General features: G+C 38.6%; 1 long non-coding RNA gene across 3 annotated transcripts in view; it reads left to right on the top strand.

Annotated features, from left to right (window-relative positions):
- LOC120890825 (uncharacterized) overlaps nt 1-10,490 on the top strand; it is a 90,701-nt gene extending 80,211 nt beyond the window's left edge. For all 3 annotated transcript variants that reach the window (XR_013427888.1, XR_013427887.1, XR_013427889.1), the window contains 2 exons: nt 8,295-8,879; nt 9,855-10,490. This is a non-coding gene — a long non-coding RNA (uncharacterized LOC120890825). The remainder of the gene's footprint in view (nt 1-8,294; nt 8,880-9,854) is intronic.
- The last annotated feature ends 515 nt before the right edge of the window (nt 10,491-11,005 follow it).

Here is an 11,005-nt window from a genome sequence, read left to right on the forward strand (position 1 = left end):
TAAGTGCTGCTTTGATTGTGATTGACTGATTTATGTCCTTATTACTTCCTATATTTTCCTGCTTCTTTTTTTTAGAATTTTTAATATTTATTTTTTAGTTATTGGCGGACACAACATCTTTGTTTGTATGTGGTGCTGAGGATCGAAGCCAGGCCACACGAATGCCAGGCGAGTGCGCTACCGCTTGAGCCACAACCGCTTGAGCCACAACCCCAGCCCTTTTTCCTGCTTCTTTACATGCCCTGTAAATTTTTATTGTATTCCATTTAATAACCAGAATCCAGGCTATTCTTGGCCATAGACCTTCAGAGAGCTCTTGGGTGAACCTATGATCAGGTAATTCACAGCCTTGGACACTTCCTGATATCGATATCATCTCTCTCTCTCTCTCTCTCTCTCTCTCTCTCTCTCTCCTTTTGTGCACTAATGCTAGTTCTAAAGGCTTTTGAGGAATAATAATAAGTAGAAAAATATAAATGCATAGCTTTTATCCACAGACTCTTATTTATTTATTATTAAAGTCAACATTTAAAAACTTCTTATTCTGCACCTGACCATCTCCAGCAAATTTGAAAAGCATATATGAGGAGTACTTTTTGCAGTAAAGGTTAACAACAATCTACTGAAGTGTTTCACTATCAAAAATCAGATATCACAGACTACAGGGGGAGGCCAAAGTATCTCTTTTTAAACTTCATGAGTAGGATCCTGGAACTAACAGAGAAGATGTTCTTTCCAGTTATTCTCACTGAATCTGTTACTCATGGAATGAGGAATCACCCACACTCTAGGGCTATACTCACAGGTAGTGTCTGTGAGTATGTTACTGATGTGAAATACATAAAGGATACTCTTTTAATGATGTCAGAGGGACAGAGACACAAAAATCTGAGACATTAATGTTTAAATCCACATTTGCAACTAGAATTTGATATTCTACACGGAATAATTTCAACTCTCCTCTTCCCATCTACTCAATCAGCTCTGTTTGCCCTCAGATTACAAGTAACCTCCAAGATAATTGTCTAATTATCCAATCTTCCTTGTTCACATCCTTTTCTCTAGGGAGGCATGAGGTCATATCAGTTATAAGTATATCCAACCATATGGGGACAGACATAAGCATGGGTGAATGGAGGGAGGAAAAAAATACTGAATGTGTGAAGGTATTCTGTGGAAAATTCTCCCAATTAACAGACATGTAAAATTTTAAATTGAGGAACTGTTCATCTTCTTTGCTCACTTTTATTCTCTAATGTTTTTCAAAAATTATTACTTATCGAATCATTACTGAACAAAATGAGAAGTAAAAAGGTGAAAATTATCAACATATTTTCTAACAATTATGCCACCCAACCAATAATTCTAAGTAATAAGCACTTGAAATATTACAGTCTCTACTTATATGCCAAGGACATTTAAGCGAATGGTAAAAGTTACATAAAGAAATGTCCATATATCTGACTTGGGAGGATCTAGGGAAGAAAATCTGCATGGAATTGCTGAAGCCTGAGTACTGGCAAATGTGTCTTTGCCATCTCCCTTCACTTATGCACCTTCTGCAACTCACTGATGCTGGCCTGCCTGCTCTTGAATCTTGAAAAACAAGGATTAATATGACTTTTGATTTTGGTATCCCACTCAGGTTCACTGAGTCAGTGACTGAAAGTCTAGTGTGAGCAACATTTCAAGAAGAGCCATATACCTCCACTGATTTTATCAAGCAGAGACCCAATACCATCTGGCTCTTACCTTTGAACTTACATATAAAAGTTAAAAAGAAAAAGATGCAAACAAACAAAAAAACTATCTTCATACAGTAATTTCATGGAATTTTTATTCTTCACAAAAGTAGCTAAATCTACTTGTAATACAGACTGAAATATGTAGAAGGTGGATATTGGGTCATATTCACCACTATATTTCCAAAAAGAAAAGACATAAAGGCAGAGAAGTAATAGAAATCACATGATTTCCATGCGCAAACATGCTCCAAAAGATGGTTAATTAGAAATTAATTTTTGATACGTATAATTTATTTTGTTTTGATGTCTATAATTGATTTTATTAATTATTATTTTAATTGTACATATTTATGGTGTACAGTGAGGTCTTTAGCTAGATACATGTATACATTGTGTGGTCATCAAATCAAGGTTCTTAGCATGGGAAAGCATTATTAGAGATACAACATCTAGGTTTCTTTTGCCAGTACACTCCCCATTGTTGGCATTCAGAAATTTTCTATTTATCCTTTTGATTGCCATATGGTTGGGATTTCTCCCTGGTCAACAGACAGAACCATACCTAATGGTACTCAAGGAATTGCTCCACCCTCCTTTGGTTTGCCTTCTATGAACATTTCCTACAATATTCCAGAAATTGCCAAGCCAAAGAAAATCAGGCGTGAAAATCTACGCAGACTGAATTATTGGGGGAAGCTGCATTTTTTTTGGAAGAGAGGCAGGAAATTTTCTTAGCCATGTTTTACCACAATATTATTGTATGATATCAGAAAATATAAGTGAATGGATTATAAGAATTTACCTATTTCCTACTCATGTAACTCAATTGACTATAGAAGGTAAGCTCCAGGTTCTGGGCTAGGTTCAAGTCTAAGTTTGTGTCCTTTCCATTTGTCCTCAATTTAAAAGAACAATCTTAAAGTGAGTTTGTATCCCTCCTCCAAGGTGCAAATGGAACATAATGGCTGATATGAATATGAAATGTCTTAGAAACTTCCTCCCTTACAAAAGAATCCATTGACAAACTAAGTCACATGGTCAATCTCATTATTACAATGGGGAAATGCAGTCATTTCACGAGATCAAGGAGAAAGCTGAATATTCAAATCTATTAAATGAAGGATTTGACCTGCTCAGCAATGGGTTAATGATATGTGAATGCAGCTGATAACTAACCATTACCTGTTGTGGCTCATCAGGAATTCTATTAACTGATTAATCTGGGTGAAGCCTTGCTTATGTCAGATGCATAATAACATCTTAAAAGCCAAGATACTCACTCTTGTTTCTCTGGCCTTATTTAGGATGAACACTAAAATACTGGACAACTAGGGTCAGGGGATGAAGGACTAACTATGCTTGTTTATCATCAAAATATCTACCAACTAGGATTGAGTTGAGAGGATAATGGGATCTTTGAGAACACCTAATATTTAAACAGAGTACCCCAATAACAACATTCTCATTCTTTTTTTTTTTTTTTTTTTTTTTTAAAGAGAGAGTGAGAGAGGGTGATAGAGAGAGAGAATTTTTTTAATATTTATTTTTTAGTTCTCGGCGGACACAACATCCTTGTTGGTATGTGGTGCTGAGGATCGAACCCGGGCCGCACGCATGCCAGGCGAGCGCGCTACCGCTTGAGCCACACCCCCAGCCCCAACATTCTCATTCTAATGACATTCAAGATCGTTTATATCACACTAATTATCTGGTGAAGGGGCACAAAGACTGAACTGAGAGCAGCTCATTACCTTTGGAAGAAGAGAAGTCTCATTAAGATTTCCATGCCCTCCCTCAACAGGTGGCTGCCCTAGAAATTATAGTTTTCTCTACAAATGTCACTAATGTGATGATGACGGCTTAGGCTAGAGGAATAGAATGGGTAGCTGACAGCAGATAGTCTTTTGAAGAAATGGAACACTGAAAATAGAGTTAGAAAAAAGCAAATATAGACTGGCCTGGAGGAGTCACCTTCACTCCCTAATCAGAGCAGGTTGGGTTACCAGTTCTGGTTCTCTTTCCCTCAAATCCTACTGAAAACAGGAAAAAAAGACAGCAGATCTTGAGGTCCAGTTGGCAGACCAGAGAGACACTTGCAGTTGCAGGGATGACCACAGGAGGTAGGCAGTTGTCTGGATCCCAGAGGCTTAGGGATGCACCTGCACTGGATGAAAATCCCTGATTTTGCTCTGATGTTAGTCCTTGGTAAGCACCAGGGACAGACTTTGGGTGCTGAGGTCTTGTGTGGATCCTGCTTTCTCCTTGATATAGTAGCTATGAGCAAACCCTCTCTGTCCACTTCTATACCAAAGTGTCAATTTTGATTTTGTGAGATCTTTGGCCCTCAAGAAATGAAAAGAAAGATCTGTTATTCCAAGACAATTTATTTCGCTTTTCAGTGGTACTGGGGAGGGCTTGGAGTGAGCAATTTCCAACAGTGAAATCTGTTATCAAGTCACAAATTTAAAATTTCTTTCACTTAAAATGTACAATCCCTGACAGATGGTGCAACTGTGTAAAGGAGAGCCTCTGAGGGTGGCCTGGAGACACTGCACATTGTCCACATGCAGACCACTCAGTGCACATCAAGCCCCACACATGACTCTCCCCAAGTGCATCTTACTGTCCCCAGAAGGATGACGGGCTTTCCCATCAAGCTCTGTGCAAGTCAGTGAACCCATTTCCTAGGGGACTCAGAATGCCCAGGAGTGGGGTGGTACCCTGGGGAGTGTGGTGACCCCATCACTGATGTGGTATTGTGCCAACATCTGATTTAATGGTAGGTTCTTTGGCAGGGAAAGTTGGGCTGATCTGTGAGAAATGACAGAGCAACTTCAGATTCCGTGCCTTATCTCACAGACTCCTTTTCCTGCTTCCTTCAGAAATAGTGTGAAACCTCAATAGTTAACGCAGGAAGAACTGAGTGCAGTTTCCATTTCAGTTCTATTTGTCATAACTGGCTTCTTGCATAGTTGTGATATCTGTTTGTTTTTTGGCTTCTAACAACAGTGGTTTTCAGAGAAGCCAGGTGCAGAAGAATGAGCAAAGGCAACTGAGAACTTGTGTGCTGATTGCAGAGCCCCTGCTATGTGAGTTCGCTGCAGAACCAGCCACCCAAGAACTTGTCCCTCAACTAAAAACATCAAGGAATTCCCCAAGACAAATTCCACTCTGGGTTTGCGCAGGAGAGTGAAAGGCCATTGGGAGTGGTCCCATGGTATTTATCCAGAGGGGCTCCTTGCCCCCAAAGCTCAGCTGCTCTCTTTGGTGCAAAGACAGCAGGGAGCGGAAGGTGTGCACCCTCCTCCTGTCCTCGTGGTCTCCTGACTTATTTCCTGCCGGGTTTCTTTTCTCGAGACTAAAAGGCTCAGGGGTCACTCTAGTTAAACTGGGCTAACTGGGCTGCACAAAATAACCACACAAGAGACACAAATACCTTTTTCTTTGGGGTTGCTGTGATGGCTCCTCTGACCTTAAGGGTCTGCAGAAAGAGAGCTCGTGCTGACCCCTTTTATTGAGGAGAAGCTATTCAAATGAGGCAAGGGGTCAGGTTTCAGGGGGCTGAGTCTGTCTTCATGATGTCCACTGTCAGCAGGTTGACTGACACCTGGGTAGGCCACACCCAAGGGCACAGTAAGAGAAGGGGACACACATATAAGGCACTTCCATGGAAGATTCTATCCTAAACAGGGCAAGGGGTTATATTACAAAGGAGCAGGTGAGCATAGCTTCACCCATGGGGCTGTAGCAAGACACATCCATTTCTGTGACTGAGCGCCTCGGCGCTCAGCTGGGGAGTGTAACTCAGTCACCCTTAAGGTTGGCCTCCCACAATTTCCTAAACCTGTCCTCAACACAGTCAATGACAATCTTCCTTTTGCTTCATTTTTTATGGAGTCCTTACCTTATTCCCTGCTTATGTTCGTTGGAAAACCTATCATTATCAGATCACACTTGATTAGTTGTGTTTAGTATCTGTTTCCCCTCTAGAATAGAGATCCTTGAGACAGGAATTTGCCTTCATTTATTACACTGTTTGATCATGGATCTCTAGAACAGTGTCCAGCACATAACAAGTACTCAAAAAATATTCATTGAATTAATGAGAGAACAAATATTTTTGTATGCTTAAATTTTTTTCTAACCAGTGTTCATCTCTACCATTTCTCATTCTGCTTCCATTTATCCCAAAAATGTTAATATTCCCAGGGCTCTGACACCAGTGCTTTGCTTTCCTCATTCTGTTCTGAAAAATCTTAGGCAATTCTTTCTATTTCTCTCTCCACATATTTTTTTAAAATTGGTGCATTATAGTTGTACATAATGATGGGATTTGTTGTTACATATTTGTACATGCACACAATGTAATAATATAATTTGGTCAATTTAACTCCTCGGCACTTCCCTTGACCTTCTGACTTTGACTTATTTTACTTAACATAATGATCTCACATTTTATTCATTTTCCTGCAAATGACAGAATTCATTTTTCTGTATGGCTGAATATAGCCCCAGTGTGCATATATATCCCATTTTCTTTATTCATTCACTTGTTGATGAGTACCTAGGCTGGTTCCATAGTTTGGCTGTTGTGAATTGTGCTGCTATGAACATGGTTATGTGTGTATAACTACATAATATTGACTTTAATTATTCAGGGTAAATACTGAGAAGTGGTTACTTGGGTCATATATAGTGGTTGCATGTCCAGTGTTTTGAGGAACATCAATACTGATTTCCAATGTGATTGTACTAATTTACTGTCACCAACAATGTAAAAGTGTTCCTTCCTTTCCACACCCTATCCAGTATTTATTAGCATTTGTGTTCTTGAAGATTGCCATTCTGACGAGTGTGAGATGAAATCTCAGTGTAGCTTTGATTTGCATTTCCATAATTGTTAATGATATTGAACATGTTTTTGTGTATTTGTTTGTCATTTGTATTTCTTCTTCTTGAAGCATCTGTTTGGTTCAATTGCCCATTTATTAATTGGGTTGTTTGATTTTTAGTTTATATATTCTGGATATTAATCCTCTGTCAGAAGTTTAGCTAGCAAAGAATTTTCCCCATTCTGTAGGTTCTTTCTTCACATTTGTAATTGTTTCCTTTTGTGGTCAGAAGCTTTTAAATTTAATGTCATCCCATTAACTAACTCTTGGCCTTATTTCCTGAGCTTTAGGGGCCCTATTGAGAAAGTCATTGCTTGTGTCTGTATGCTGAAGTGTTGACCCTATGTTTTCATAGGTTTTGGTCTAATTCTTAGGTCTTTTTAAAAATTTTAATTAATTAATTTTAATCAGGTCTATATGACAGCAGACTGCATTTTGACTCACTGTATACAATTGCAGCACATCTTTACATTTCTATGGTTGTACATGGTGTAGCATCACACCATATGTTCAATCATACATGTACTTAGGGTAACAATGTCCATCTCATTGCATTTTCAGTTGATTTTTGTGAAAGCTAAGAGTTAAGGGTCTACCTTCAATCTTCCTATGGATAATCAGTTATCCAAGCACCATTTGTTAAAAAGGCTGTCTTTTTTCCAATGTATGTTTTTGCACCTTTGTCAAGGATCAGACAAGTGCATCATTGTGTGTTTGTTTGTTTCAGTGTCTTCTAATCTATACCATTGTTCCACGTACCTGCTTTTATGCCAGTAACATGTAGTTGTTACTATAGCTCTGTAGTATAATTTAAAGTCAGGTATTGTGATGCCTCCAGCATTGCTTTTTTTTTTTTTTTTTTTTTTTTTTGCTTACAATTGTTTTGACTATTCTGGATCTTTTATTCTTCTAAATGAATTTTAGGACTGTTTTTTTCAAGTACTGTGAGGAATATTATTGGTATTTTGATGGGGATTGCATTGAATATATATATTACTTTTGGTAGTATGTTAATATAATGAATTAATTCTAATTATTATAATTAATATAAAGCCTGATGATCCATGATCATAGGGTTCTCTCCATCTTCTGGGTTTTCTTCAATTTCTTTATTCAGTGTTCTATAGTTTTCATTGTAGAAGTGTTTTATCTCCTTGGTTAGATCTACTCTAAATTAATTTTTATTTAGGTTATTGTGAATGGAATTGTTGTCCTGATTTCTTCTTCAGCAGATTTACTGATTTTTATAGGAAACCTATTGATTTCTGTATATTAATTTTGTAACCTGCTACTTTGCCAAATATATTTATCAGCTCTAGCAGTCTTTTGGTGGAATGTTCTGCATCTTCTAGGTATAAGATCATATGGTCTGCAAGCAGGAATAATTTGACTTCTTCCCTCCCTATTTTTATCCCTGGCATTTCCTTCTCTTGGCAGACAACATTTTTGAGTCCTTATTGGAAATATTACATAAGATACACAAATCATCTGTACCAGGACTTGACATGCTAGATAATGTTTTTTCTTTTAAAAACATACAAAATGTAGAAAGTTAATGTAAAAATTCCACAAGCAGATAATTAACATGTATATACCTTGAATAGCCATCAGAGATGACTTCAAGATCTACTCACTGAGTGGCTTTTCTGAGTTACAGGTGACCATGGCATCTGAATCTAATGAAGTCCCCCATTTGTTTAGTGGAAAACAGGAATGAGCAGCTGACAGTGAATTCAGAAGCCTTGAGGATTCTTGAAAAGATATGTCAGCCTGTGGTGGTGGTGTCCATTGTAGGGGCAAGAAAACCTTCCTGAAATCAGAAGCTTCTTCCTGCTATGGAGCACATGACCTGCTAAATCTGAGAGCAAGAGGGGAGTCCAGCAAATAGTTTTCCATCACATTTGCAAACATACTCTTGCTGTTGTGGCTATTGGGCAAATTGAGAGATTTCCTTCTTGCCTTTTCTGAAATCACCTTGGTGTGCTAACCTAGGAGGCTAGAATGCAAGCCTTTTGTTTCTTCTCTCTTCTAAAACCTTTGTGGAGTAGCCAAGCAGGCCAAGAAGGAGGCAGATGAGAAGGAACAGGAGCTGCTAAGACAGCAGCAGAAGGAGCAGCAGGAAAAGATGGAGGCCCAAGAGAGAAGCTTCCAGAAAAATATGGAACAGCTTTACGAGAAGATGGAGAGAGAAAGAGAGAACATTCTGAGAGAGCAGAAAAGGATGCTGGAGCACAAGCTGAAGGTGAGTCTCTACAGGGCCTGGCAGGATGTGACAGACACTGCCTGATTTCTCAGGATGGGATGGGACAAAATGTTAGATACAGACAGCATTCCAAAGGGACACTCAGAAGGTAAATGTTTCACTGATATGGATACCTCAAGTGCACCTGGATCCTAATGAAGCCTATAAATCTAGGAGACTCCAGCCCTTTTTATATTGATAGACTTTAGAGGGTATAGATAATAACCCCCAGGGTGGTGGATTACTCTTTGTTGAGATTATGTGCCCCAATTGAGGAGGATTCTGGCACAACCATCCAAGAGACCTGGAACAGATCCTTCTGGTCTGCATGCATCAGATTTGGCCTCATATAAAATTAGGACAGGGAAAGATCAGAAATTGCTCTACTTTCTCTGCCTTCTTCCTCTTCTCTCTTCTCTCTGCCCCTCTTTCTCTTTCTCATGCTCTGCTCTCTTTCTCTCTGCCCTCCTCTCCTCTCTCTGCTCTCTGCCTCTCTTTTCTTCCCCTTTGGGCAGCCTCCCCAGTAAAATCTCTTGGTTGAGAAAAAAAATTGTTCCACTTGCTTCCGTCTCTTCCTGATTCATCGATACAAGTAGAGTAAAACAAACCTGTGTCACAACCAGGAGCTTGATGACCAGTGTCCTCTACATGGTCAGCATTTCCCATGACTTGTTAGAGGATCACAGCCATGCCACCTTGGTGGATGTGAGAATCAATCAGAATTCAACCTCATTCTCCCCAACACAGCATCCTTTGTGCTAGAATAAAATCCCTCCCTACCTCCAGTGAGTGTGAGGAAATGTCACAAGTGTGCCCTGGATACACCCCTCTTCAGGTCAAAGGTCTGGAAATACCAAAGAATATTCTAAGGAGTAGAGAAATAGACACACGTGTTAACTGCTGAACTTGTCGAATCCAGAACTCTGGCAGTTAATAACCAGGGATTCTTGAAAGTGTACTGTTTCTCTTTTACAGGTCCAAGAAGAACTGCTTACTGACGGATTTAGAGAGACATCTGGGGCAATAAATAAAGAGATAAATCAACTAAGAGAAGAGATTAAAACATGTAAAAAGAAGACACCCTCAATGTTTTCTCAGATTCTTGATATAGCTGGCACTGTTTTCCTTGCAATACTCTCTGGGGCTGGTAAAAGTAGTCAGTATAGGGATGAAAATAATCAGTGATATTATTGAGAAACGTGAGGATAGGAAATTATAAAATGAGGCAACTTTCATTTTAATAGCATTTTACTATGGTTCCTTTTAAAGGAGTTTGTGTCTTATCAGTTTCATTGAAGAAAATTTTAAAAATCAAAAGTAGTTATCAAAGAATATTAGAGTCTATCTCTAAGGGAAACAATTTTAATTAAAGAAATGAGAAACAACTAAGACAATATTAAATGATTTCTAGAAAAGACTTAAAGCACAAAACTAAATAGCAATGTGAAGAAAATATTTGAGATTCATATTTTAGTCATGGAAATTATTGAAGTCATGATGAGCTCTTGTGGAAAGTGACCAACAACCACATTGGTCAAATAGAAAGAAACATGAGAAAATTTTATTTTACTATTAAAACTAATATGCAAAATAAAACTGTGAAGTACATAATTTTTTCTTCTTAATGGGTAGTGAAGAGCAGTTTTATTTTTTATTTTTTTTTTTGATTGTTCAAAACATTACAGAGCTCAAGACATATCATCTTTCATACATTCGACTCAATTGGGTTTTGAACTCCCCAAATACAAATTGCAGACTCACTTCTGTTACATACTCACATTTTTACATAATGGCATATTAGTGACTGTTGTATTCTGCTACCTTTCCTATCCCCTACTATCCCCCCTCCCCTCCCCTCCCCTCCCATCTTCCCTCTCTACCTCCTCTGCTGTTGTTCAATTCTCTCCCCTTTTTTTCCCCCCATCCCCTTGCCCCTCATAACCTCTTATAATTTTGTGTATCACTGAAGGTCTCCTACCATTTCCATATGTTTTCCCTTCTCTCTTCCTTTCTCTCCCCCCATTCGTCTTAGTTTACTGTTAGTCTTTTCCTCATGCTCTTCCTTCCTGTTCTATTCTTAGTGGCTCTCTTTATATCAAAGAAGACATTTGACATTTGTTTTTTAG

Source organism: Ictidomys tridecemlineatus, chromosome 11 (assembly GCF_052094955.1).
Source record: "Ictidomys tridecemlineatus isolate mIctTri1 chromosome 11, mIctTri1.hap1, whole genome shotgun sequence".
NCBI classification, from domain to species: domain Eukaryota; kingdom Metazoa; phylum Chordata; class Mammalia; order Rodentia; family Sciuridae; genus Ictidomys; species Ictidomys tridecemlineatus.